The 26,474-nt window shown below is 43.8% G+C and overlaps 1 long non-coding RNA gene across 1 annotated transcript; it reads right to left on the reverse strand.

Moving 5' to 3' along the window:
* Positions 1-1,481: 1,481 nt before the first annotated feature.
* LOC311243864 lies at positions 1,482-24,754 on the reverse strand. Its single transcript, XR_014620680.1, has 9 exons — positions 24,633-24,754; positions 11,612-11,707; positions 11,334-11,459; positions 10,693-10,842; positions 10,456-10,540; positions 6,517-6,638; positions 6,264-6,313; positions 5,999-6,061; positions 1,482-5,029 (listed from the first exon to the last, which is right to left on the reverse strand). It is a non-coding gene; the product is annotated as an uncharacterized lncRNA (long non-coding RNA).
* Between the last annotated feature and the right edge of the window lie 1,720 nt (positions 24,755-26,474).

Here is a 26,474-nt window from a genome sequence, read left to right on the forward strand (position 1 = left end):
TTAAACATATGACTTACCATCAGAAGAGTTGACATTCAGCTGTCCACAAAAAAAAATAAAAGTGTTTCATATCCTTACTCCAGTAACAGTCCATGGGCATGTTGTATCTGTCCCGTTTTTGAAAAAGCAGGCATGATGATGGAAAGCAAAATACGCATTTACATGACTGCATCCAGCTAGCCATATAGCTTGTTGTTGTTGTTGTTGTTCTTACCGAACCAGCTAAGACCTAGTATAGCCTTAACCCTTCGAGAAGTGTCCATATAAATCTATTTGTTAGATCCAACACTGTCTGAATGTACAGTATCTCGTGATGATCTCTCCAACTCCTGAGAATACACTTCTTATTATCGAACCAGCTAAACGAGCCTAGCTAAGCTAAGGCTCGAGACATCATATTTGAAGACCCTGATAGGCGAAATGTTTTTGCTTGACCTATTTACATTGGCTGCAACGATACAGTGACGCGCACAGTGTGCGCGTTAAGTCTATGCGCCCGGGTTTGGAGGTATACTCTCTATCAGGAGAGAGAGAGTGACGTCATGTGAATCACGCACAAAACAATGATTTATATTTGATATATCGCTGCTGGCGGGACAAAACCTCATAACTCCAAAAACCCAACTTTTCAGCAGATGAACACAGATTTGAGGGCAAATAGAGTTACGAGGTTTAGACAGATGATTGGTTTAATGCTTTCCCATTGTGTAGACTTTGTAAAACCACACACACATGGAGATGATCTACTGAGTTGATAAAAAATTTATTAAATAAAAAATAATAAAAAATGGAGTTATGAGGTTTTGTCCCGCCAGCAGCGATATTAACGTTATTGTGCATTTGAAACACAAACATACTTAAAATGAGTAATTATTATTCATTTTTAGTGGTCCAAAAATCTCAAATGAAAAAACACTATTTCTTCTTCTCCTTCTCTCTTCACCAGGGGGGGCGGTGCCCCAGCGCCCTCTATCAGCCGGCCGCCACTGTAGCCAATGTAACATGGCTAACACAGGGGTAATGTGCTCTCTACATTTGGTTCTGGTCAACAATCTGGCGGCCGCATTCTGAATAGTTTGTAGTTTAACCAAAGCTGATTTGTCAAAACAAGTGAACAAAGAATTACAGTAATCAATTCATGAAGAAATAAAAAAGAACATGAATAACCTGTTCAATACAGTGATATGGGATATTGGGGCGCAATTTAGCTGGAAAGTTGGAAAAAACAAGACCGGGTAAGTGACTTTAAGTACTCGTTAAACTTATCAAAGATGACCCCCAGATTTCTTGAGCTTGGCTTCAGGTAAGCGGCTAGTGGACCAAGTGCAGTTACAGCATCAGCTTTTTTAGTGTCAGGCCTGAACCGAAGTAGTAACTCTGTTTTTCCACTATTCAGCTGTAAGAAATTATTATCCATCCATGTTTTGATCTTGAAAAAACAATCAACAAAAGGTGAAATAAGTTCATTCATTTAACCTTCACTTTAATGTTGCCATAGAAACACACTTGCATTTTCCACTATCCAGATCAAGGATAAAGTCATGTATAAAAACAAAAACATATATTTATTTAAAAATAAATGATATATAAGTAGTATTACATTTTAATAAAAAAAGAAAAAATATATACAAATATACAAAGGTACAGAATGTTTTAGAAAAACATATATTACACTTACATTATTACGTATTAAAAAAACGAATACTTTAAATGTTTTCAGAAAACATGAGTTCCCCTCCAGGGGAACAGACCTAGAGCATGTGGATGGGAGGCGTGTTTTTACCTTTTACTACGAAACACACTTTTCTGATAGCCTCACCAAAACCCTAAGCCCTTAACCACACTATTACCTTAAACTAACCATAACCCTAATTTTCTATCTTAACAATAACCGTTAAATTAATCATGGTATTGCTGTGTTTGCATCAGGGTGGATGTGTGGCTTGGTCTAGTGGTGAGAGCACTTGCCAGCGACCATAATCATTCTTGGTTTGAGTCGTTGTGCTTTACGTGTCTCCTGTCACAGTCCCCAACCTTCCTCACAGTTAGCCCTGCAGACTCGGTGTGTAGACTAATTGTGCTGGCTCGGAAATATTTTTTAATATGAGCAATAACTCAACTCAACAGAACACGACCTTAAGGTGAGGAAAGCACTGGCATGGAGGGCCCTGAATGGCATGAATAGCGTGTGGAAATCCAGTCTCCCCAGACACAAAAATGTGCTTCTTCCAAGCAACCGTGGAGTCTGTACTCCTCTATGGCTGTGAACCATGGACCCTGAAGCCCACCCTGCAGAAGTCTCTGGACGGATGCTACACCAGAATGCTGCGTGTGGTACTGAACATCGACCAGAACGAGCACGTAACCAACAAGCATCTGTACGGGGGCAGGGGTGCAGTGCTCATGCCACGCGGTACCACGACGTTCCACCACCTTTCTGAGCAGAAGCACGTGCACGCACATGCACACGCGTGCACACAAAAATGCGTTCACAACTTTCGACTCGTCATGCCGTGCGCCAAGTACCGGTACTCACCTAGCTATACTTGTCTTTGCATAACACTAGCATAACAATAGCATAACAAAGAACGAGAAGAGCAAAACCAAAATACAAGCCCTGTACCAATTGGTGGGGGTTTGCTTGAGCTGTGGAATCTCTCACTATGTGACAAATGCTGCCGACTGGAAGGATGAGACATTTCTTAAGTTGTGCTTCAGAAGGAAACCTAGTTTAAAACCCTCTAGAGTCTGAGCTCTTGAGCTCCTCCTCCCTCAGAATTTTCACTTATTATTATTATTTTATTAAATTTTTTTACATAATATGAAACTACAGGTTCATACCTTCAAAATAAGCCATCAATTGTAAAATTCGAGCCGAGTTTTCAATCAATGTCCTGTGAAACATTCTGGTAAAATCCTAACCAAGTCGCAGCACAGGGGTTTGAAAGGATTCAAGTGAATTCAGTAATTTCACCAGCGTCACCCAACCGACCTGTAGGAGTCGCTGTCCACAACGTCCAATCCCCACCCACCGGCTTTCCCACCCTCTAACACTGCCAATTGTGTTAGTATGATGGCCGGCCAAGCTGGTAGCAACGGCGAGAGCTGGGCTCGATACCAGCATCTCCTGCGTTAGTGGCGAGCGCCTTGCCCACTGCGCCACTCAGCCGCCCTTTTTCAACCATATCTGTTGACAATATAATTTCTTTATATATTGAATGCTACATCCTGCTACCTTTTTCAGCTTCTCTATTTCAAGGCAATATTTACAAAAACTAAACAAAAACTAGTAATTTCCTATACAAACATGTTTCCTACTATGTATGCATAATAATCATTCTAATCATAATGCTGGTCGGAGCTGTTCTGTGCGCACGCGAGGGAACATTTATGCGCATGTGCGGGCGTGCACGCGTATGCACGTGACGTCATTAAAACACTGTGCAACCACTTATGAAATCACTGACGGGGGGCTACCAAGGCTGAGTGACAAGGTGGCATCCAGGAGGATGAAACTTGCAGGTCACTGCCACAGACACCAGGAACTTCCAGCTAGCAAGCTAGTGCTCTGGGAGCCAACACACGGGCACCGACCAAGAGGACGTCCCACGGCAACATACGTGGACGTACTGAGGAAGGACGCAGGAGTGGAGAGCTCTACGGAACTGGCCGGATGTATGGAGGACCGCAATGATTGGAATCTCCGCTGGCGAACTCGTCTGAGGACCAAATGAATAACTGTCTGCGCGCCTGCCTCTGTTCATTGAGAAGACAGCGCACCCTATTCTACTTTTAATCAGATTTAAAAAATGCAAGGACTAGCCTACTATTTTGTCTTGTCACGGCGCAAACACACCGAACGCGGCACGCGGGCGAGCGATCAGCGCTTCACTTTCGCTCCCATGTTAACTGTTCACACCGGCCGCGGGTGGGCGGGAAGATAATTTTTCCGCTTCGGTTGGAATTTGAGGCGTGCACTCAATATCTGCATTATTACCACACATATAGATGTTGTTCAACCAGCTAATGTGTCTGTATCTTTCCCAATACAAATAAACCATACTATACATTTTCAGGAGTACAGTCACACTGATTTCATCATTCTAAAATTCATTCTAACATTCTAATTAATGAGATAATAACGGGTTATACATGCAAAATGGATAGAACACTGGAACTGGAAATCTTTAAAAAAAACTTCAAACAGGGACTGACTTCGCATATAGACTAGGCATTTACAGCTGTTCCAATGTAAATCTGTGCGCTTCTGCCCGCTCTGAAGTCGGACTCGATGTGGACGGCCACGCGAGCTGTTCTCGCACGAAACCCCGGCGTCACTCTCCTCAGTCCTCATGTCCTTTTCTCTTATAGTGCATTGTTGGAATGTGGACAGATGTTCCTGTGCGTCCTCGCCTAGACTACGGTCACAAAAAGAGCTCAGATCACCAGTGTCTGCACGGGTGTGATCTTATGCTCAAATGGATACCTAAAGTGTACAGTGCTAGCGGATCTGTATTGACACACCCCACCCATTGTCACCCCATCCATCTTGGCGCAAGTGGGCTGAGCCACCAAATTGCCCACCTGCATCAGCGCTGGCATCGGTCTTGAAAGGCATTGAGAGCCTTCCCCACAGGGATTAATAATGGTCCATTTTATTAACTTAAACTCCAACAATGTCAGAGTTATGTTAGTTAATGTTAAATATAATTCATGTTATGGCGATGATTTTATTTATATTATCTTATTTATCTTATCTTATTTATAACATTTAGTAGGATTTCTCTTCTACTAATAATCTAGTACTACCACTACCAGTCATACTGATTAACAACTGTGGTGCTCGAGCAACAGCGACTTGGCTTCAGTGTAGCTGGTCACATTTTGTAGCTTTGTAGGCCGTAGTCTGAACACCACATTAGGACTGTTTATATCGAGGAGTGGACTCTTTATGTTGACTAGATTGAAGGCGTCAACAAAACATCTCCACTCAACATCCAACTGGCACTACTCTTCCCACCTTTCCTCTCTGAAAAACAAGAAACCAAGTAGTCTTTAGTTCATCCATAGATAGATCATTTATGAATCCCCTTCGGGAAACTATAGGGCATCACAGCAGTATTGCAGGTAAAACATGTAAGATTGTAAACCGATACCATACCAAGATATCTAGGAAAAAGTATATATGAGGGCAGTTTCACAACTAAATTAGTTTGAAATGGTCTGAATCAAAAGTGAAATTGTTATTTATTATTGGTTTGGTTATGTTTCACATTGCCAATTGACAAACTAACCAAACTTTCTAAACAAAACTATGTGATCACGCAGGTCATCCTTTTATTGGACATCATTTTGGATATTGTGATCTTTGGCTTGCACAATTGTTCTATACGTTTTCCAATTCACTATCCGTGATTAATTATGCGCCACTGTAGGCTATTGTTACCCAAATTATGCATGTGGGGTATTTTACTATCAATACATTATTTTGCTATTTTAAATTTACCAGCAGAGAAGATAAAAACCGTATGGTGATGAGAAATCACACATTTGGAAATATATGGAAAAAGAATGCAGCTTCATTAAATTGGACTGCTTTTGGTCCGATTGCTTTGATTCCTCAAAAACGTTCACTTGTAAGCTGACCGAGACCACCTCAAACAGGCAGACCAGGGCACTTTAACACCAACCACTCCTGGGCTAAACGCTCCAGGGTTCAATTCAACCAGACTAAACAAGGCAGGTGTTAAGCAAAACATATATATAGAAATAAGGGGAACCTATACAGATATTTAAGAAAATATATAAATGGGAAAACATAAGAATAAGGGGAGGCTACTGTATTAGAGCAGCAATGTACTCAAGTGTAGATGGAGCAGTGCGAATGAGCTGATTATTTACATATACTGTATGTGCCGGTAATTATAGACTATATAAACACAATCACAACAATAAAGATGGAGTGGGCAATAGAATAAACAAATAAGGAAGCACCGACCTGTCAAGTTAACGCGTAGACTCCTTCTCCATCTTCCCTAGTACCCACTTCCATCACAGGTGACTAGGTAGGAAATCAATGACATGATTCACAAAATGTTATCATTAGAAATCGTTATATAGACAGCATATGGGGCAGGCAATTAGGCCTTAGATCCAAATATTTGTAACTGAAATTAGTTTGAGCAAAAATAATTGTATTTTACATTTTACATTCAAGGTAAACACAAATCATAGTTGAGAGTAAACAAACAATCCAGCCGTACCTTCATGTTCTCTACCCGTCCGCGGGATGAAACTGTTTTAGGAAATTGAGCTGAAGACCACAAAGCCGTTGTTAGAACGGAGGTATTAAAATTATTATTAATAATATTAAATGGCAGTAGAAGAAAGCCAAGTTAGTTTCATACAATGTTACACAGTTAGTGTTACACATGAACTAAGAATATTAACAAATGGATGGATAAAGAAATAGAAGATGAAGAAATTAAAGATTTTTAATACATTAGGAAAACTAACCTTGGAGAGAAAACAAAATGATTAGGCTTATTAGGAATAAAGAGAGTTCTATGTACAAAATATAATGATGTCTTGACGCTTTGGCACAGACAGCATCTTCCGTCTGACTTCCACATGCTGAACTGTAGGATAAAAAAAGATAAAGATTACAGAGCTTTTAGAAAGGTGCTTTTCCCCCCATTTTTTTTATCCTATAAGTTTAACCTAATGATTTCCCCCCATCTGTGTTTTTGTTTGTGAGAAATTGGCACCAGCCTTTTCTTAGCAAATGTTTGCACTGCTAGTGCAATTTGAAGGGAGTATGAAATAATGTGTCAACATTGCATGCAGGCCACACCATGTATGTGACTTCTACTAACAGAAATTAAGAATCAAAATGGAAAATGGTAAATGGAATGTAGTTATATGCAACTTATGCCTCACATTCACTCATTCACTCTCATTCACTCACATTCACACACAGACAGTGGAGGCAACTATGCACGGTGCCACGGTGCAATCTGGAGCAGTTAGGGATTAAAGGAACACACCAATAATATGGGAAATGCGCTTACTGTCTTTCCCAGAGTCAGAAAAGAAGATAGATACCAATTTCCTCTCTGTACAGTATGTTTTGGAGTTTTAAGCTAGGCTAGTGATCCGTATCCGCTTCCATTCATTTGTGCTAAGCTAGGCTAACTTGCAGCCGGATATCTTTCTACTGAATTCACAAAGAGGAAATTAGTATCTATCTTCTTGTCTGACTCTGGAGAAGATGGTAAGCATATTTCCCATAATGTTGGCATGTTCTTTTAATTGTCTTGCTCAAGGACACAATGCCGGGAGGAGCCGGAATCTAACCGGGAACCTTCCGATTACCAGACAACCGATTACCCCCCGAGCCACTGTATTACATTATTTGGTGGTTGTTACATTATCCAGTAAGTAAAAGCTTTTAGATGGATTCATGTAATAACATATCAATATCACTGTATTTATTTTTTATTCAAACTAGAATAGTTGAGGCAAAAAACATGTCACACTTTGCAACATATTTTGCACAGACAAACTTGTGCATGAACACATGAACACAGAGCGCTACCCACTGTGATTGTGGTGTTGTTCTGCTCTAGAAATGGAAAGACTTGACTTTTCTCTATGGTTGTAGTTTATTACTGACCACTAGGTGCCTCCAGACATGTCTGACATATCCAGACATTTGCATCCAATTGTTCATCCAGTTTCTTGCTTCCTTCACACAATATTTATTCATTTATCTTTACTGCTAGGACTACTTTATATTGCTACTGTATGGTGAAAACACACATTTTCACAACAGGTTCATGTCCTCTACAATCTGTGGTCAGAAGAGAGACACACTAAAGGTTGTTTGTTTTAAAGAGAGAATTTGTGAAAATGTGTTCAATCTTTCAAAAATCCTTCGAACACAAATATTAAATTGTGTAAAGTTTGCTCATGGAGCTGAAGCATTTAAGAATAAGAAAGAACAAGGAAGCTTTGTTTGTCAGCAGGCGGCATCTAGACCACGTGTCCACGCCTTCCTGGCTGCCCTCAGGCGGAGACTACAAATCCAAGCTGAAGGAGGTTGTATTTGTACCGGCACCAGTCGCCAACTGACACACCGGGTGCCGGAAGAATGACAGATTTTGCTACTGCGCCCCATTACTTAATTTAGACGAAGGCCTCTGCTGTCACCAAATCACAACCGTAAGCACCTGCTTTGCTAACGCTACTGTAACCTTGAGTGGAACCAGATTTTATGGTTTGATAAAAGAAGAAAGATAATTGTGATGTGCAAATTTTTGAATGACTGTAAAACGTAATTTCTTCATGATTGATTTTTCTTTGAGCAATTTTAACTCAATTAAAATAATAGTAATTCGTTCACAGAATTTGTTATTCCCACACTGATAGAAATCGTGGAAAAGTTGTGGAATGTGAAAATATTTTGGAAAGGTCTTGGAAACATGAACTCTGAATGATGTAAATGGGTCAGACTATCTGGCAGCTGCTATTTATTAAAGGAATTTGGATTTCGACCTCCATAGTGAAGCCTTCATAACACGTTTACAACGTCACAGCACATTTAGTCTAGTAGATAGAGGCGGGTATCATGCACCCCCCGGAAATATACTTCTAACCAGACTTTCTAGATTGGAAAAAAGGTGAAAAAAATTATAGGCTATGTTAACAAGTTGTCAGAGTGTCCATGTATCATTTATATGCAAATTAAGGACGCGATTATCAAAAAGTCGCAAAAAGACCTGTTTAATATATCTCAGCCAATATTGCAGATAACTGAACAAATGAGGTGTCTAGACCCATGTTTCGAGGGTCAAAGATCACAATAACACTATCCCTAGAGTGATCACATGTTTCTATGTAAGTAGCCTATGCAAATCTGTGCCGTCAATACAAAATAATCACATTTTTACCAATTAGCTGAGTAGGAAAGCGGATACTATCATGCACCCCCTGGAAATATATTGTTAACCAGTGTTTCTAGATTGGAATAAATTTGTAGAAAATGATAGGCTATGTTAAAAATCTGTCAGAGTGTCCCATGTATAATTTATATGCAAATTAGTGACGCCATCATCAAAATATTTATGTCGCTATTTCAGCCAATATTGCAAATAAGGTTGTCTAGACCCATATTTTGAGGGTAAAAAATCATAATAAAACTATTCCCAGAATGATCACCTGTTTGTGGCGAGCTAGTATGCAAATTAGTGGCACCTTTACAAAGAATAAAGCATTTTTACCAATAAAGACACATCATATTGTAGCTGACTGAACAAAAAAAGATGTGGACTCATGTTTTGAGGGTTAAAGATAGTAATACAATTTCTGAAGTGGTCACATATATCTCTGGCATGCTTATATACAAGAGTGCTGCTTTCAATGCCATTTCTTACGTAGGTCTACATGTATGTAATGCGGTAAATATGTCCTCTGTTCTGGATATCTTCTTTTTTTTACACAACATTCAAGTCTTTTTTTCTATTTGTATTTTGTGCCCTAAACTACAAATCATCATCCTCCGTCCTTCTCTTGTTGAGGTACTGGCCCAGAAAGTGGAGTAAGAAGAGCAAGAAGCTCTTGATAAGGAGGCAGATTATGCAAAAAATAACATGGATGAGGAGGATGACATGTATGTATGTGTATGTCATAAATGTCACTATGAATTGAAAATGGGGGACCCTGATGTAAACAAGACAAACGTCTTTCTCTGGTCTGCATCCCCTTAACAATTGTGTGTATTGAGCCTTACTGTATTGTACCCATTCTGCAATCTGTTAAATAAAGTTTTCATTCATTCATTCATTCATTCATTCATTCATTCATTCATTCATTCATTCATTCATTCATTCATTCATTCATTCATTCATTCATTCATTCATGGAGAGTACGAGTGTGATGAGGCAGAGGAAGAGATGGCGATCGAAGAGATCGACTTTGACAATTGTTTTAGTGATGATGATGATTAGTAGTTTACAGTCACTTCCGGTTCTAGTAAAATTATAGGAATATGATTGGCTCTCAGTATGTCTTGTTTATGTTATGTTAGTTTGTCGTTGTCTTTACAATAAATTGACCACTCAAAGAAGCAACCACAAAACAGAGAGGGTTGGTCAGCTACTGGGAGGCGGACCGAGGAGCTGGTCAGGCCCGCTGGACCAACTCGTTAGCCAGATAACTAGGTAAGCCTGTTATCGTTACCCAGTCTGACAAGCCAAGCTAATGTGTACCTACTTAAACCACAGGATCACAGGACAACTGGGCTCTGGTTGTCCCCTAGACAGCGAACGTAAAAATATATGTACAGGACCTGTTGGACCCCGTGACAAGGTGCAAGGGTTCAGGGCATTGCATTGCAAATATCTGAAAACTAGATACTACAGTAATCATCACCAACACTAAATAATGACAGCTTACTTAGTCTGAGGAGTGCAGTTCACACCATCCTGTGAGAAATAGCCTTGCTGACAATCTTCACATACTGTATCTTTTTTCTTGGTTCCTAGTGGTGAGAAAAGAACATTATGCATTCACAATGCAATAACCTGGGATATCCAGGAATATTTTCAAATCAGATTAACACAGAAAATCTATACAGTATGTCAATGACCACCACATTGTCCAAAAATAATTATGGCTATAGACTTTTCTTACCAAGTGCCATTCTCTGTCCAGGTGCACAGTGGGTATGTTTCTCTGCAGAACTACAAACTGGGCCATAGGTTGTGCAGTAGTATCCATCTAAAACACCACACTCCGAGTCGCTGGTGGTAGTGCACTCCTTTTGGGTAAACAGGCCTTGTTCTAAAAAAGATTTGACATGTTAATTTTCACAGTATGCATTTTCAAAGGCAGTGGTTTGTACCTGGGGGTTATAACACAATTAGCCAGATGACCAAATGTATTTGGCCATATCTTGATGTTTTGGATCTGAATTTGTAAAACTAAACTTCAATATTTGGGATATCAGTCAGTCATATCAGACCACCTATGTATGGAAGTTGTCTACAACATAATGCCGCTTCCTGGAATATCCTCTGGTCATTCAGTGCAAGTGTTGCGATGTCATCGCTACACCTAAACCAACTTACTGAGCTGGTAACTAAAGTTACACTAGTGTATCTGTGTCAAATATCATTTGCAAATCATTCTTAGTGTGTGATCTTTATCTGACAGACATTTACCTTTACCTGTAATTCCTGGGAGTTTGAACCAACTTTACCCACGTATGATTGAAAAAATAGACCTTTTGATTGATACTGTAAACGGGGAAGTTTATGTACTAGTGACTGTACCTGCAACACAGGAACTGCAGGGGAAACACTGCGACAGGCCGTTGGCCTTGTCCATGTAGGTAGACATCACACAAGGTACACATGATGTGCTGGAATCTTCATCGCAATCTCTCCGAACAACTGTACCTATTTAGGAGAATATTACACATCCCTGTTATCCCATGAAAATAGGTAGCATGTTGTGTTGCAGGGTGGGGTTAAGACTCATTAAGTGTGTATCTTGGAGAATGTGTTTCGTAGTCGATGCAGCGTTAAGTTAGACCTTTGGGGATAGTTACCTTTACTGCACTTTGGACAGCATTGTGCATCACTTTTTAAATACTCTGCAGGATCGCAGTCTTCCATAGGAACCATAAAAGCATTCAGAATGAATCCTGCAAAACAAAAGCAGTTTACTTGAGTTAAGCTTAGCTAATGTTAACTAGTAACGTTAGCAACGTTAGTTCTGTATCGTTAGTGGCTTAGCTTGGCATCGCTACTGCACTATCTCGCGTACGTGCACGCGTACTGAATAAACCACAAATGTACCTCTAATACCAGTATTAGTCTGACCACACCCCTCATCAGCTTACCTTCATAAGCAGGTGTGTGGTCACCTGCTCTCCTCCTTCTCGCTTTCACCACAAGGAAGAGGTGCCTCGGTAGATCCCCACACTTGACACCATGATGGAAGAAATTGGATTAGGAACAGCTTGGGAAACAAGGATACGTTGACATCATATCTTTATTTTCTCTCTCACTATTTTCGAGAAAATACGGCGATATTGTCTTCGTACTGGAGTGTCTAGAAGATGATGATCATTCTACAAACCCTCCACCGGTTTTCGTATTGGGAGCACGCCGCTGCATGCTTCTCAACTGCAGTTCCTTGCTGTGTTTGTTGGGGTGAAACCTGTCAGGCCACAGCTGAACTGTCGGACATGCCGCTGTTGTGAGGAGCGGTGCGTTCCAGGTTGGGTGAGTAGTGTTTGCTGGCGGGCTCCACTTGTCTGTTAGTGCTATGGGGGCTACTTGACAAAGTTTATGGAAACCGGCCCCAGGCTAGGGTCCTTTGTTTAGCCGTCTAGGCGACAGAAGGCCTTGGTCTGGCGACCATTATAGTTTTAACTAGTGGGCCGCGACCATTGACACTGGTGATCCCGGTGTGTTCTGGACGAGTGGATTCTCTCTGTCACCGTGTTAAGACCCCATCTTTCATATCCAAATGAGAGTATTCCTTCACGAGGGGATATGTGCATGTAATGTGCGATAGCGGCAGATTCATGTTCAAAGTCAGCTATACAGGCCAGTTGGTACTGTGCTGATTCCGCCGGACGTGTTAATGTCACCGTTGTGAAGCGGTGTTGACGTCTTGTTTTCTCTTTTCTCTTAAAAAGTGAGGAGGGTTCAGAACGGCGGCCTGTCTGGGTGAGTGTTATGTCATTGTTTACATGTTCATAGCTTACGGTTACCCGGTCGGTGGCCTGGCGCGGGGTAGCTTGGCTTCTCGCGCGCCGCCGGGAGCGCGCTCCTGATCGCGTGCGTCGTAGATCGGCGTCTCGCGAGCGGAAGCAATAGCACCCGAACGGTTGGAGCAGCCGTTAGCTTGATGCTATTCTGTTGAACGTGCTTTGATTTTTAACATGTTTTACACTCTTGACCACGACGTCATCCTTGACAGGGGATGTTCGTCGACCCTGCCTGAGCCTAGACGGGGATTGCGTCAACAAAGAGGACTGTAGCGACTGGTGGAGCGGCGACGCTGCCCGGATCGAACAACACGGGACGGCTGTGTTCTACGGTGGCTTGTGACTGCACTTCGCTGATCTGCGTTCCGGGCAGGTACGGGGTTGGCCAGACCTCATAACACGTCTTCTGGTTTTACCTTGCTAAATGTATTGTGAATAACGGTGTTTTTTCCCAAAACGTGTGTTGTTGCAATGCATTTGAGATACGTTGCGGGTTGTGTGTGAGCTGTTTTTGTCACTGGCAGTTAGCTTCTCCGTGCAGGTTGTGATGTATTGATCTGGTTGTTGTGTGAGAAACATCATGGTGTTTATGTGTACCGTGTACTCACTACTAAGGCAACTAACCTATGAAGCTATGCTTGGTGACGAGTGAGTAAAAGAATGTTCTTTCTCAGACTGTAATGACAATGAACAGTGAGTTCACACATTAACAGGTTTTCCTGTTTTAACTGGCCGTATTGAGGGTAAAATAGGAGGATTGTGTTTCCCCCCCCGGTTCCCTGGGGACTTTATCACCTCCTATCAGACATGTTGTGCATTAATTGTGTCTTTTGTGTGGTAGGGATACGATGTAACTCTCAGCCTGATTGCTGAGGTTGTGCTAAATCTGCTGGAGAAACTTATTTCCTAAAGGGAAATTGGTTTGGTTGCTGTCATGTGTGCTTAGCAAGGCCTGTGGTCGATACTAATCAAGAATGATGTATTCTCTCATTGTGAAAAAAACGGCGTTCCTCTGTTGAGTGTTTTTGCCATTTTTTGTAGGTGATGATGGGTTGTGTGTGTCATGTGACCTACAACTGGGTTGTACTGGCCACAGAAGCACATGTGTATGTTGGACCGGGGTTCTTAGAGCCCTCTCTATTCTGTGTTTTTCCTTAGTAAAAATCAGATAGCAGGTTAGCTCGTGCGCTGTGTGGAGCTGTGAAACGCTTCATAGAGCTGACTATGACTGTGTCATATTCTCTTTTTGTCGTTACGTCGTATCATGGGTGTGGGGTCGTAAAGGGGTGAACTGGTAACCTTTCCTCTCCCCATTGTTCTGTCGGTCAGGGGTACACCCCCTGTCCTTCAAGGTTCCCGTCACGTGGCGGTTCGGCACGTTACGGGGGGGGGGGGGGGGGGGGGAGGGAGTTCCTGGTCCCACGGCCTGGTATATTGGGCGTGTGCACCGCAGGAATTCCCCCGCCATAGAGTACGTCACCGTGCGCGTCTCTGTTGGTAGGACTTCCGTGTGCTGTTCAGGTCCATGTGATGGATCTGTTTTCAGGGGGGGTGGTCAGGGCTCCTCCTCACCAAGCGCCTACTCAGGCCTTCTGTGAGTTCGGACTCCTTCTTCCATGTGAGGAAGCCTCCATCAGAGTACAGAGCCTTCCTCCTCAGATTGTCAAAGTGAGTGGACCCTCTAGAAGGGTCCTTTTCTATTGTATGTATATTCGATTCAATTCGTTTATTGAGTGTGTATGGGTTCGGTGCCTCTTCCCCGGAGGCCCTAAAACCAGTTTTTTACATGGCTCAAGGTGCAATATATTCTTTTCAATCTGTACAGCTCGCGTGGGAAGTCTCTCTGGGGATCCCCGTCTCTTTCCTATGGGAGGGTGGTGGGATGTAAAAATGTGAACATTTTTTACCCCGGCTGTGTAGACTGGGATACATACTGTTGATGCTTCCTTCTTTCTATTCCAGAAGTGTTGGAGTTAGGGAGTGTCACACCCCTCTTGTCGTTCCCCTGGGCGCCTTGGGGATTCAATGACAGGTCTAAATAGCCTGTTCATTGATGGGGGTGTGTCCCGACGCACGTATAGTGCTAGCTCGCTGTAAACAGGCGATTGACTGGCACGCCTTAGTTGCTTGTGGTTGAAACAGCGTTTTTATAAAGCAACTGAGATGGGGGTTTTTCCTCTTCCGGCGACCACATCCCATGACCTGGGTGGGTTGTCGACGGATTCTCGTTCATGTCTGGGGGATGATGACGGGATGGATCTGAACATATGTAGTGGGGTCTCACGCCCTTGGGGTGGGCCACCAGGCGCGGTTCGTCCCGACGTCTGGGTGGCGCCTTCTTTTCATGTTAAGATCAACACGCATATCTGCCCTTCTCCTGGAGTAGGCATGTCGGCGTGGTTAGGGCACGGGACTGGTTCTGGTCACGCTGGTCCAGATCAGTTGAACCCGTTGTCCGCCGGGGATGCAGATCTGCTGTTCTGGTACCCTGAGGGACTTGGGTTTTTTTCAGGGGGAAAAATGCCAGGTCGGTCTGGGTGTCACAGGGTTAAGCGCTATGGAGACCCTGGTTGGGTATGTTTTTACTCAGCACTGTCGTCATGGCTTACAGCCATGCCATTCTGTACGCGCTCGATCTCGTCGGATCTCGGCCGCTACACAGGTTGGTCCTGGTTAGTACTTGGTTGGGAGACCGCCGGGGAATACCAGGTACGGTGTGCTTAGGGGCTGGTTCTCCATTATTTTTCGCTCCTCTCTCACGCATGGCGAAGAGGGGCCTGTGGGGGTGGTTTTTTGACCTCCTCTGGTGACCCTGTGCTTCCCGTACCGCCAGGCCCGGTCCGAAGTGATGTTTGCGACCCGTAGGCCTGGGTTAACCCTTTTTGGAAACTGGAACACTTGTACTGCGGTATAGCCGGTGTATACCCGCAGGTGTGTTTTGGAGTTTTTTCTTGAGGGGTTATAGGAACAACCACCGCATTGGGTAACACCGAGGTGGTTGATTCCCTGGTGTGTTGGAGCAGTGTCAACTCCCGGGTTCACCGTTTGAGGGTGCCCCTGCACGTTCATGACGTCTGCCAATCGTGTCAGCCTTCTCTGCCTCGACCCCTCTGGGTGGGGGTTGTTAAATGGGGGCTTGGTCATGCAACACCGCCAGCTTACGCTCCTTCCGCCGGGGCGGCTGTGTTCAGCTGTCCCCTCTGGCGCCTGTCTCGTCCGCAGTCTCCAGGCTAGGGTTAACAGCCTGTTGCCTGGTTTTTCCCCGGTGCGCTGCCTGCTTCCGTTGGTTAACCTTTTTTGTGTGCTTACGGCCATGCTGACTGCCTATTCTGCAGGGTCAGTGTGCCAGGCGGTGTACTATTGGGGGGACGGGGCCCGCTCGGCTTACGGCCATACCGACCTGAACACGCCCGGTCTCGTCCGATCTCGGAAGCTGGGCAGGTTCTGGCCTGGTTGGTTCCGCCTGGGAATACCAGGTGCAGTAACTGAGGGGCCTTTGTCCGAATACGCTGGCGATGTGGGGGGCGGGGCACTACGTGCCCACCTGGTGGGGTCTTGATGCTGGCATCATGGACTTCTCCGGGCCCCCATTCCAGGGAGTCCAGTCCTTTTGGTGGGTCTGGGTCTTCCTTCGTGCTCCGCTGCTACGGCCTTGCCACGGGGTTGGGTTTGCCCTTGACCCCGTGATTCTGGGGGCAGTAACGAGGTTGTTCCTCCGTTCGTTCCCGGGTGGCATGCGGGTTGTGCGTGTGTGTAGTCGTGGGGTCAAGCCACGGTCTGCTCACCCTGTGCGTTGAGTTGCTTGAGTGCCTCTTCGCACGGTCGGGTCCGTCGCCCTCCCGTGACGTCCCTAATAGGGGGGCTACCCTCCATTAGGGGGGGTCGGGGGGGCTCGGCCCTCCCTGTTCTGATGGTTTTGGGGGGCTGTCAGCGGGGTGTATTTGTCAGCCAAGTGGCTCCGCTTGGCCTCCCTTGTGCAGTAGCGATGCCAAGCTAAGCCACTAACGATACAGAACGTTAGGTTATGACTATAACCAAGTTCTGTTAGTTAGGGGCGATGCTTGGCATCGGACGCCGCTGCAGCCCTTGTCCTCACCTTGTGGTGAAAGCTTGGGAAGGAGGAGAGCAGGTGACCACACACCTGCTTATGAAGGTAAGCTGATGAGGGGTGTGGTCAGACTAATACTGGTATTAGAGGTACATTTGTGGTTTATTCAGTACGCGTGCACGTACGCGAGATAGTGCAGTAGCGATGCCAAGCATCGCCCCTAACTAACAGAACTTGGTTATAGTCATAACCTAACGTACTGGATCTTCTTGTCAACCTTCCGTTTAAGCCAGCTGCTCAGAGGTGCGTTCAACTGCAAAATTGTGGGAATGTTTGTGGGAAAAACTGTAACGTAAAGTGCATAGCAATATATAACATGTGAATATGTGGAGTATATAATGAAGTTACGGAGTAAATATGCTAAGCTAATGTATGTACAGTATTATTATATGCAGTGGTACAAGTATGAATTACACTATGGTAGTAAACCATACTAGCAGTACAGATATTCATGCACATATATATATAAAAATGTAAAATGTAAAATGCATACAGTGTTATTGTACATTGCTATCATACAGTGTTATATGGATAGACTATAGATTAGATTGAGGTAGGTAGTTATGAGTACAGTGTAGGCATCAAATAAGTATGGATTGAGTATAGACGTGTTTCTTGTTTATAAACATACCATGCTGGAGCCAATCAGCAATACCCGCTTTAGAAGCTAAATCACATGACTGAGTTACCCACTACCTGTGCGAGCTGCTGTGCTAAAAAAGTACAACATGGCTCTACAGGGTATATTAGATTGTTGTAGTTGTTTTTTCCTTCGTTGACATTGGCAAGTATACCAAATTATGTCAATATCATAAATGTCCCCATTGCATGTTAAGCTATAAAAATATAAAATACATAAATACAGCCACCAGCATGTTTTGGGAGAGTGACAAACAATTCTGTTATATCTATTAATTATCTCACTCTATGATTAAAACTCTCCCGAATTTCCCCACAGGAAGGCCCCGACAGGGCTGGTCACCTGGCCTGCAGAAAATAAAAACCTTTCTTCTCCCACTTAAAAAGTGGCCTGACTGGGGCTATATTTCGCACTATATTTCCCGTCTGAATGATTTTTCCAGTCCGGCCTTTATAATTAATTAATAATGATCCATTTTATTATCCAACAATGTGAGTATTATCTCGCCATGATCGGTTTGCATTGTAAAATGTCATGATATATGTCATTGTTTAGAATAAGCACGGAAACACCACAGACAGCTGATTGGAGAAGCGCGATGAGGTGGGTGGTCCTTGGTTCACAGCTTTCAATCATAGGGCTTGGTCATAAACGTTCTCTTTTTCTACCTAAATGGTCCACTCAAATGTGTATCTGACAAAATTGTAGGCAATAATAGGCCTTGCAGTTGCTGGATCTTAATTCATATTCATATATCTGCAACGCCTAGTTTGCCAGTTTATACTGTAGTGCACAAGTCACTCCAATTTGCAGCGACCAGTTGGTGGATGCATAGACATGTTCGCAAAAGGGGAGCTCCCGTAGCTCACCGCATATCTCGGCGCTATTTCTGCGTCTGGGAAAACCGTGCTCGTCACGGATCTGGGGGACACGAGTTCGATTCCCGGACCCGCCGTCATTTCTCAGAATGTCTTCCCCTGCTCTACAGTACATCCCATTTCAACCTGTTTCTGTCGGTCATGCTTGACCAGAAAAGCGATAAACGCTAAAAAATAAAGTTTAAAAAAAAAGACATGTTCGCAAAAACAGGCTCTATGGAGAAACCATGACACTCCCTGTGAGGATTGGTTCATTCCCCGCCACACGCTTCTTAAGGTACTGTGATGATTGGTCCATTCCCCGCCACACGCTTCAGGAGCGATTATCCAATTCCATCATGCACCTGTCATAGTTTGTGATTAGCGCTCCAGAGGCTTCATATACTGGGACCTTCTTTCAATCGTGGTTGGGTCGTTTTGAATACTACTGCTTCTGCCTGCTTTCCCCCCGTTGTTGTGCCTCGTCTACTTTCCCTCCAGGACATATTTGGATTGCCGCTGGTGAATATCTTGATCCTCCGTTTGGAGCTGCGCCTCGTTACCCGCTGTACGCGTTTGCGCTTTGGTGAGTTTTGGAACCAAACAATTTTTGGATTATCTGTTTTTGTGTGTTTGGATAACACTGAAGAGTATCGTTTTTGTTTGCACTGGATTCAGCTAAATTGTGTGTTTTGGATAACACTGAAGAGTATCGTTTTTGTTTGCACTGGACTCAGCTAAATTGTGTGTTTTGGATAACACTGAAGAGTATCGTTTTTGTTTGCACTGGACTCAGCTAAATTGTGTGTTTTGGATAAACACTGAAGAAGTACCGTTTTGTTTTGTTCTGGACTCAGCTAAGGGAGGACTGAACTGCACTGCCTCTGTGTACTGTTGGACTGTTGTTGATCTCTCTCTCTCTCTCCGTTTCCACTCCGAGTTGGAGCTGGGAGTATCTGCAGAGCCGCAACGGCGTCAACGGCGATTCCCCACCTCTAACACCGAGAGGATCTGCAGAGCCGCAGATAACTCTGCCGAAGGCAGTCTCCTTTTTTGTTGTTCAGAATTGTTACTTGACTCTTTTTGATTCTGTAAATAAATACGCCCTAGTGTTTGGCTAACTCTGAACTACCTGTCTGTGCCGTGCTGTTGAGGTCGGTTTCAAACCCTAACATTACGACCCGACCATGACGACCTCAGCCGACACAGACAGGGTCAGGGCAGTGTTGGCGGTCCAGATCGAGTTGGTCAACGACCACACCCAACAGTTGGGTGCGGCTGCGGCTGCTTTACAGGACCTCCGGGCCGAGGTCCAGCTTATTCTGGCTGCCCTTGACACTCTGGCCACCCAGCAGACTACCCAGGGGTATCAGCAGGCTGTTATTCTGCACCAGCTACAGGCTCTCAGTACAGCATTAAACACTCTGCTTTTAACCCCACCTGTCCCAGGAGTCTCAGCCAGATCACCACCCGCAGCCGCGGCAGACCTCGCACCTCGGGAGCCCCGTCTCTCCGAACCACGTCTGTTTGAGGGTAACTTCGAGGATTGTGCCACATTCATCATGCAGTGTGAGTTGGTTTTCCTTCATCAACCCAGCCAATTTTCGTCAGAGGGAGCCCGAGTGGCCTACATGACTAACCTGCTCACGGGCCGAGCAGCACAGTGGGTCACTGCTTCCTGGTCTATGAGGGCCGATTTTTGTTTCTCCTACCCAGACTTCGTGGCAGAGCTCCGAAGAGTTTTCCACCACCCAGCTCGTGGCCAGGACCCAGGAGCTCGGTTGGGCACCTTCCGGCAGGGCAGTGGCAGTGTCAGAGACTACGCGCTGGAGTTCAGACTGGCCGCAACGGAGAGCGGTTGGAACGATCAAGCACTTCGTCTCACCTTCCTGAGGGGGCTCAACGACGCAGTAAGGGACCAGCTCGCGACCCAAGAGGAGCCCGATTCTCTCGAGGGCCTAATCAGCCTCGCTATCCGCATCGACGGACGCCTCCGGGAGAGAAGGCGTGAGCGAGCACGACTGGGACCCCCAGACGTTCCCCAGACCCCCCGTCCTCGTGACCGTTCTGCTGACCGTCCTGCCCCCTCCGTGACTGGTGGGTTTTTTCCCTCCCGAGCTGTGACCGAGGAGGAACCCATGCAGCTGGGACGCACCCGCCTTAGCCCGGCCGAACGGGAGTCCAGGCTCAGGTCCGGCCTTTGCCTCTACTGCGGCCGGGATGGACACCGTGTCTCCAATTGCCCTACCCGGCCAAGAAGACCAGGCTCGCCGGGACCCCGGGAGATCCTGGTGAGCCGCTTTTCCTGTTCCCCCACCCGTGCACCACCTAACCGTCTGACGAGCGTCACCCTAGCCTGGGCGGACCAGCGGGCGACGGTGGGTGCACTCATTGACTCTGGTGCTGATGGGAGTTTCCTGGACGTTGAGTTTGCCACCCGGGCCAACATTCCACTTGAGGACCTCGAGAGGCCCTTGGAGGTTTTCGCGCTGGATCATCGCCGCCTGGCTGACATCACTCAACGTACCTATCCTGTCCTCCTCACTGTGGCTGGTAACCACGTTGAGAGACTCTAGTTTTTTATTACCAGATCCCCTCTTGTCCCCGTAGTCCTGGGTCGGCCCTGGCTCGCGCAGCATGAGCCCCACATCGCCTGGTCCTCCGGCACCATCAGGGGGTGGAGCCCCTCCTGTCATGCCCAGTGTCTTCAGGCGGCGTCCAGTCCTTCGCCCCGGGGTTCCCCTTGTGTCCCTGTCTCTAGCCCCCTCTCCGGGCCTCTGTCTCCGTCTCCGGCCTCCCTCGCCGGTTCCCTGTCCCTTTCTCCGGCCCCCCTCACCGGGTCCCTGTCCCCGTCTCCAGCCTCCCTCACTGGTCCTCTGTCCCCGTCTCCGGGCCTCTGTCTCTGTCCCCCTCTCCAGTGCCCCTGATCGCCGGCTTCCTTCGGTCCCATCCGGGCAGGCCGGGGCCGAGTGGGTCGCCGGGTGGCTCCCGTGGAGGGGGGGGTACTGTGAGGATTGGTTCATTCCCCACCACACGCTTCTTAAGGTACTGTGATGATTGGTCCATTCCCTGCCACACGCTTCAGGAGCGATTATCCAATTCCATCACGCACCTGTCATAGTTTGTGATTAGCGCTCCAGAGGCTTCATATACTGGGACCTTCTTTCAATCGTGGTCGGGTCGTTTTGAATACTACTGCTTCTGCCTGCTTTCCCCCCGTTGTTGTGCCTCGTCTACTTTCCCTCCAGGACATCTTTGGATTGCCGCTGGTGAATATCTTGATCCTCCGTTTGGAGCTGCGCCTCGTTACCCGCTGTACGCGTTTGCGCTTTGGTGAGTTTTGGAACCAAACCATTTTTGGATTATCTGTTTTTGTGTGTTTGGATAACACTGAAGAGTATCGTTTTTGTTTGCACTGGACTCAGCTAAATTGTGTGTTTTGGATAACACTGAAGAGTATCGTTTTTGTTTGCACTGGACTCAGCTAAATTGTGTGTTTTGGATAACACTGAAGAGTATCGTTTTTGTTTGCACTGGACTCAGCTAAATTGTGTGTTTTGGATAAACACTGAAGAAGTACCGTTTTGTTTTGTTCTGGACTCAGCTAAGGGAGGACTGAACTGCACTGCCTCTGTGTACTGTTGGACTGTTGTTGATCTCTCTCTCTCTCTCTCTCCGTTTCCACTCCGAGTTGGAGCTGGGAGTATCTGCAGAGCCGCAACGGCGTCAACGCCGATTCCCCACCTCTAACACCGAGAGGATCTGCAGAGCCGCAGATAACTCTGCCGAAGGCAGTCTCCTTTTTTGTTGTTCAGAATTGTTACTTGACTCTTTTTGATTCTGTAAATAAATACGCCCTAGTGTTTGGCTAACTCTGAACTACCTGTCTGTGCCGTGCTGTTGAGATCGGTTTCAAACCCTAACACTCCCCTGACTAAAAGTAGTTTCAAACAAAAACGGCTGGATGTCATTTAGCCAAATCAGCATGGCTGTGAGTGTGAGTCTTTCACCTTTTACATTAGCTTTGGCATGGATTGATTGTTTAGATCGCTAGTAGGGTAACAAATGCAAATATATTGTTGTAGTCTGCCCTGTTGTTCTGACCAGGATTACGTTCCTTTTGACCCCTTGATGCGCACGCACACTGAGTCTGACGACTGACGTATACAGCGAACAGGTCTATACGCTCCTCTACATTGGAAATAAATTGTATACACCTGCGCTGCTAGACATGGCTGCTTTGTTTCAGGTGAGTCTTTGAGAAGTGATATGAACCAGTAGTGTAGTAGAAGTACACATGGGTACACTATATACTTGCCCACTGTATTGTTACTTCATTCTAACTAGTGTATATAATTGTATAATTGATTGACCACATCTGCCCAGTTGCACAGGCCTGGCCTACTCCTATTCCTATTATATTTTTACTTATAATTGTACTATATCTATCTATTGAGCTATATTTAATTTAGTTAATATCCCACATTTTATTCAACCTCTTATACAGTCGTACAGCCCTGGCCTATATTTTATTTCATATATTCAATATATTATTCTATTGTGCTTAACTTAGCTCATATTTCATTTTATTTTACTCAACCACTTTATTGTATTATCTGTCTGTTAATGTCTGTCCGCTAATGTCGCACCAGTAACGCCCAAAGCAAATTCCTTGTATGTGAAAAGTATACTTGGCAATAAAGACCTTTCTGATTCTGATTCTAAGTGTACTCTTGCAAAATCTTGAAAATTATAGTGTACCCTCTGCAATTCTTTTTAGATTCTTGACTGCAGGGGAGACTTCAAATCTTGAATCCTGTTTGTGTCTTCAAGTTTATAATATTCTGTAATAGATTAATCCTGTTTGTATCTTCAAGTTCATAATATTCTGTAATAGATTAATCCTGTTTGTGTCTTCAAGTTCATAATATTCTGTAATAGATTCATCCTGTTTGTGTCTTCAAGTTTATAATATTCTGTAATAGATGAATCCTGTTTGTCTTCAAGTTCATAATATTCTGTAATAGATGAATCCTGTTTGTGTCTTCAAATTCATAATATTCTGTAATAGATTAATCCTGTTTGTGTCTTCAAGTTCATAATATTCTGTAATAGATGAATCCTGTTTGTGTCTTCAAGTTCATAATATTCTGTAATAGATTAATCCTGTTTGTCTTCACTGCCAAATTCATAATATTCTTTTTTTTGTATTTTATTTTTTTATTATTTTTTAAACAGACATATAAACAAACATGACAACACACGATAAGATATACAAGCATTAATTCACAGTGCATATCCAATGAAATTACCATTTAGTCAAATGTCTTATACAGGATATACCCCTAATACCTGTTATCTAAAAACCTACATACATATGCTCCAGCTCGAACCCCCCCCTCCCGGACCCCCCATTGGATAATCCAACCATTATAACTTGTTCCTAACCAGACAGACACTACCATTATATGCTAGCATTATGAACCAAATTCATAATATTCTGTAATAGATTAATCCTGTTTGTGTCTTCACTGCCAAGTTCACAATATTCTGTAATAGATGAGTGCTTGAATTGTGACAGAACTGCAGGAATGTTCACGGTTAATACTGCTATTATAACTGATAAGCATAATCAGCATTTATTTCTAACAATACTTGCACTAATCATAACCATTATTTTTATTGAAAAATGTAATACAAAATCAGTCCAAATCATTTAAATCTCCCCAGTTGTAAATGTAATTGGCTTTCATAACCAGGCATCCAGTTATGTGTGGATGCATGTATTATTATTATTATTATTATTATTATTATTATTATTATTATTATTATTATTATTATTATTATTATTATTATTATTATTATTATTATTACTACTACTACTACTACTACTACTACTACTACTACTACTACTACTACTACTACTACTTCACAGGGGATAAATCTCCCTGGCCTGCTTCTGTTAGATATGGTGCCGGCCTACAGTTGGGCTACAATGTTATATTTGGGCGTCACAGTCATGTAAGGTTGTTTGTGGTCCTTGAGTAAACTTGGTAAAATTGTCACTGTAACGTTTGGTATCAAACTGAACGAAATCGAACGTTAGGTTAGGTAACGTTGAAAGTACTTGTGGAAGTGTCCACATGCTGCAAACTGGCAGCAAACAATGTTTTCGACCGCACTTCAGTTGTGTTGTGGGTGTAACTTTACTCCGACTGGAGGACACAGAACTTCATAGGTACTTACCGAATAAGATGTATGTAAAAAGATGGTACCACATCACTGAATTACGTTGTACAATTATATATCAAAGCTATATGCTAAGTATAAGTAATGCTAACTTAAACTGAAAGTACAGTACAAGCGCATACATCGCATCCTAATGCTGCATTCGATTATATCGGGAAATTCGGGGGCTGAGGCACTTGTTAACAGATTAGATCTGCAGCGCCGATCTAGGCGTTGAAAACACATCGAAACACGTTATTAAGGTTTTATATATATGAATTGTATTATATACACGAATGTACACATGAAGGGTAGGAAGTGCTTCCTCAAATATATATATTCTCTGATGTACAGTACAATTAAAACCTTACCATCCTTACTTCAATCAATCAAATCCATGTTAAAACCTTAATAACTTGTTTGTTTTGATGGTTTTCTAATCGGCTCGCTCTTATAAGAGTACATTTGTATATTAGCTATCTGTCTGTATAAAATGTCTTTGTGACTTGTAGTTCATTCAAGGCAAATTATACGAAAAAAAACGGCCAAAAAAGTTTAGATTGATGTTTTTCCGATTTTGTAGCTCGAACGCACATTACTTTTTAGTCGGATATGACGCGGCGTTTCCCACCTCCGAGCATTAACGAATGTAGCGTAACTATATCGAAGGAACAACGCGTCATAACCAGCGCCAAAGTTGCCTTTTTTCGACCGCCTCCAGAAAACACGCGCCGGAGCAGTCCATTAGACTAGAGTCCAACTGGTGATGATTGATTGAACATTGTATTAACAGATTGCAGAATGGGTACAATACAGTACGGCTCATTACACACAATTGTTAAGGGGATGCAGACCAGAGAAAGACGTTCGTCTTGTTTACATCAGGCCGGGTCCCCCATTTTCAATTCATAACATTTATGACATACACGACATACAGATATACAGTAGGCCTACTGTTACATCCAGACATTTATGACATACAATATATACAAATATACAGTACTGTTTATTTACAGAGTTTCTAAAAGAGAATATATACATTTGAGGGGGAAGAAACTACATTGGAGGGGGTTGGGTGGGTGGGGGCTTGGACATTTACCAGGGCCAGTTTCGAATTGCAGCCTCCCGTAGGTGCTCATTTAGAGCGGTTTTGAAGGTGGGTAGGGATTCACATTATTTTACGGCTGTGGGTAGGGCATTCCACATTGTTGTGGCATAATTGCGAACCATGTTTAGTCCCTTGTTTGAGCCGAATCTGGGTTGAACATGATTTGTGGAACTCCCTCTGGTGTTGTGGTCATGGTATTCACTGACCTTTGGGAAGTATTTCGACATGTATATGGGTACCTTAGTGGTGTAGTGCAGTGGTTCTCAACTGGTCTAGCCTCGGGACCCAACATTTTCCTTAGTCATTAAGTCGCGACCCAAAATTTTGAACCACTATGATTTATGTAAAAAAAAAAATTTGCAGTAATACGCAATCTTTCAAAACATGAAATAAACACAAAAAAGTGCAACAAAAGTGCAACTATTGCTAAAAACCCAATGAAATAAAAGAATAATAAATAATATATGCTTCTTAGCAGATTTCTTAGCTTAACATAACAGACCTAAATTTGGGGGAACTAATGGGATAACTGAGTTTGCAACAAAAGTGCAACTAGGGCTAAAACCCAATGAAATAAAATAATAATAAATAATATGCTTCTTAGCAGATTTCTTAGCTTATCATAACAGACCTAAGTTTGGGGGAACTAATGGTAAATGGCTGCTTTTTTATATAGCGCTTTTATCCAAAGCGCTTTACAATTTGTTACTCACATTTTACCCATTCACACACCGATGGCGGAGGCAACCATG

Source organism: Notolepis coatsorum, assembly GCF_963971535.1.
Source record: "Notolepis coatsorum genome assembly, chromosome: 17".
NCBI classification, from domain to species: Eukaryota; Metazoa; Chordata; class Actinopteri; order Aulopiformes; family Paralepididae; genus Notolepis; species Notolepis coatsorum.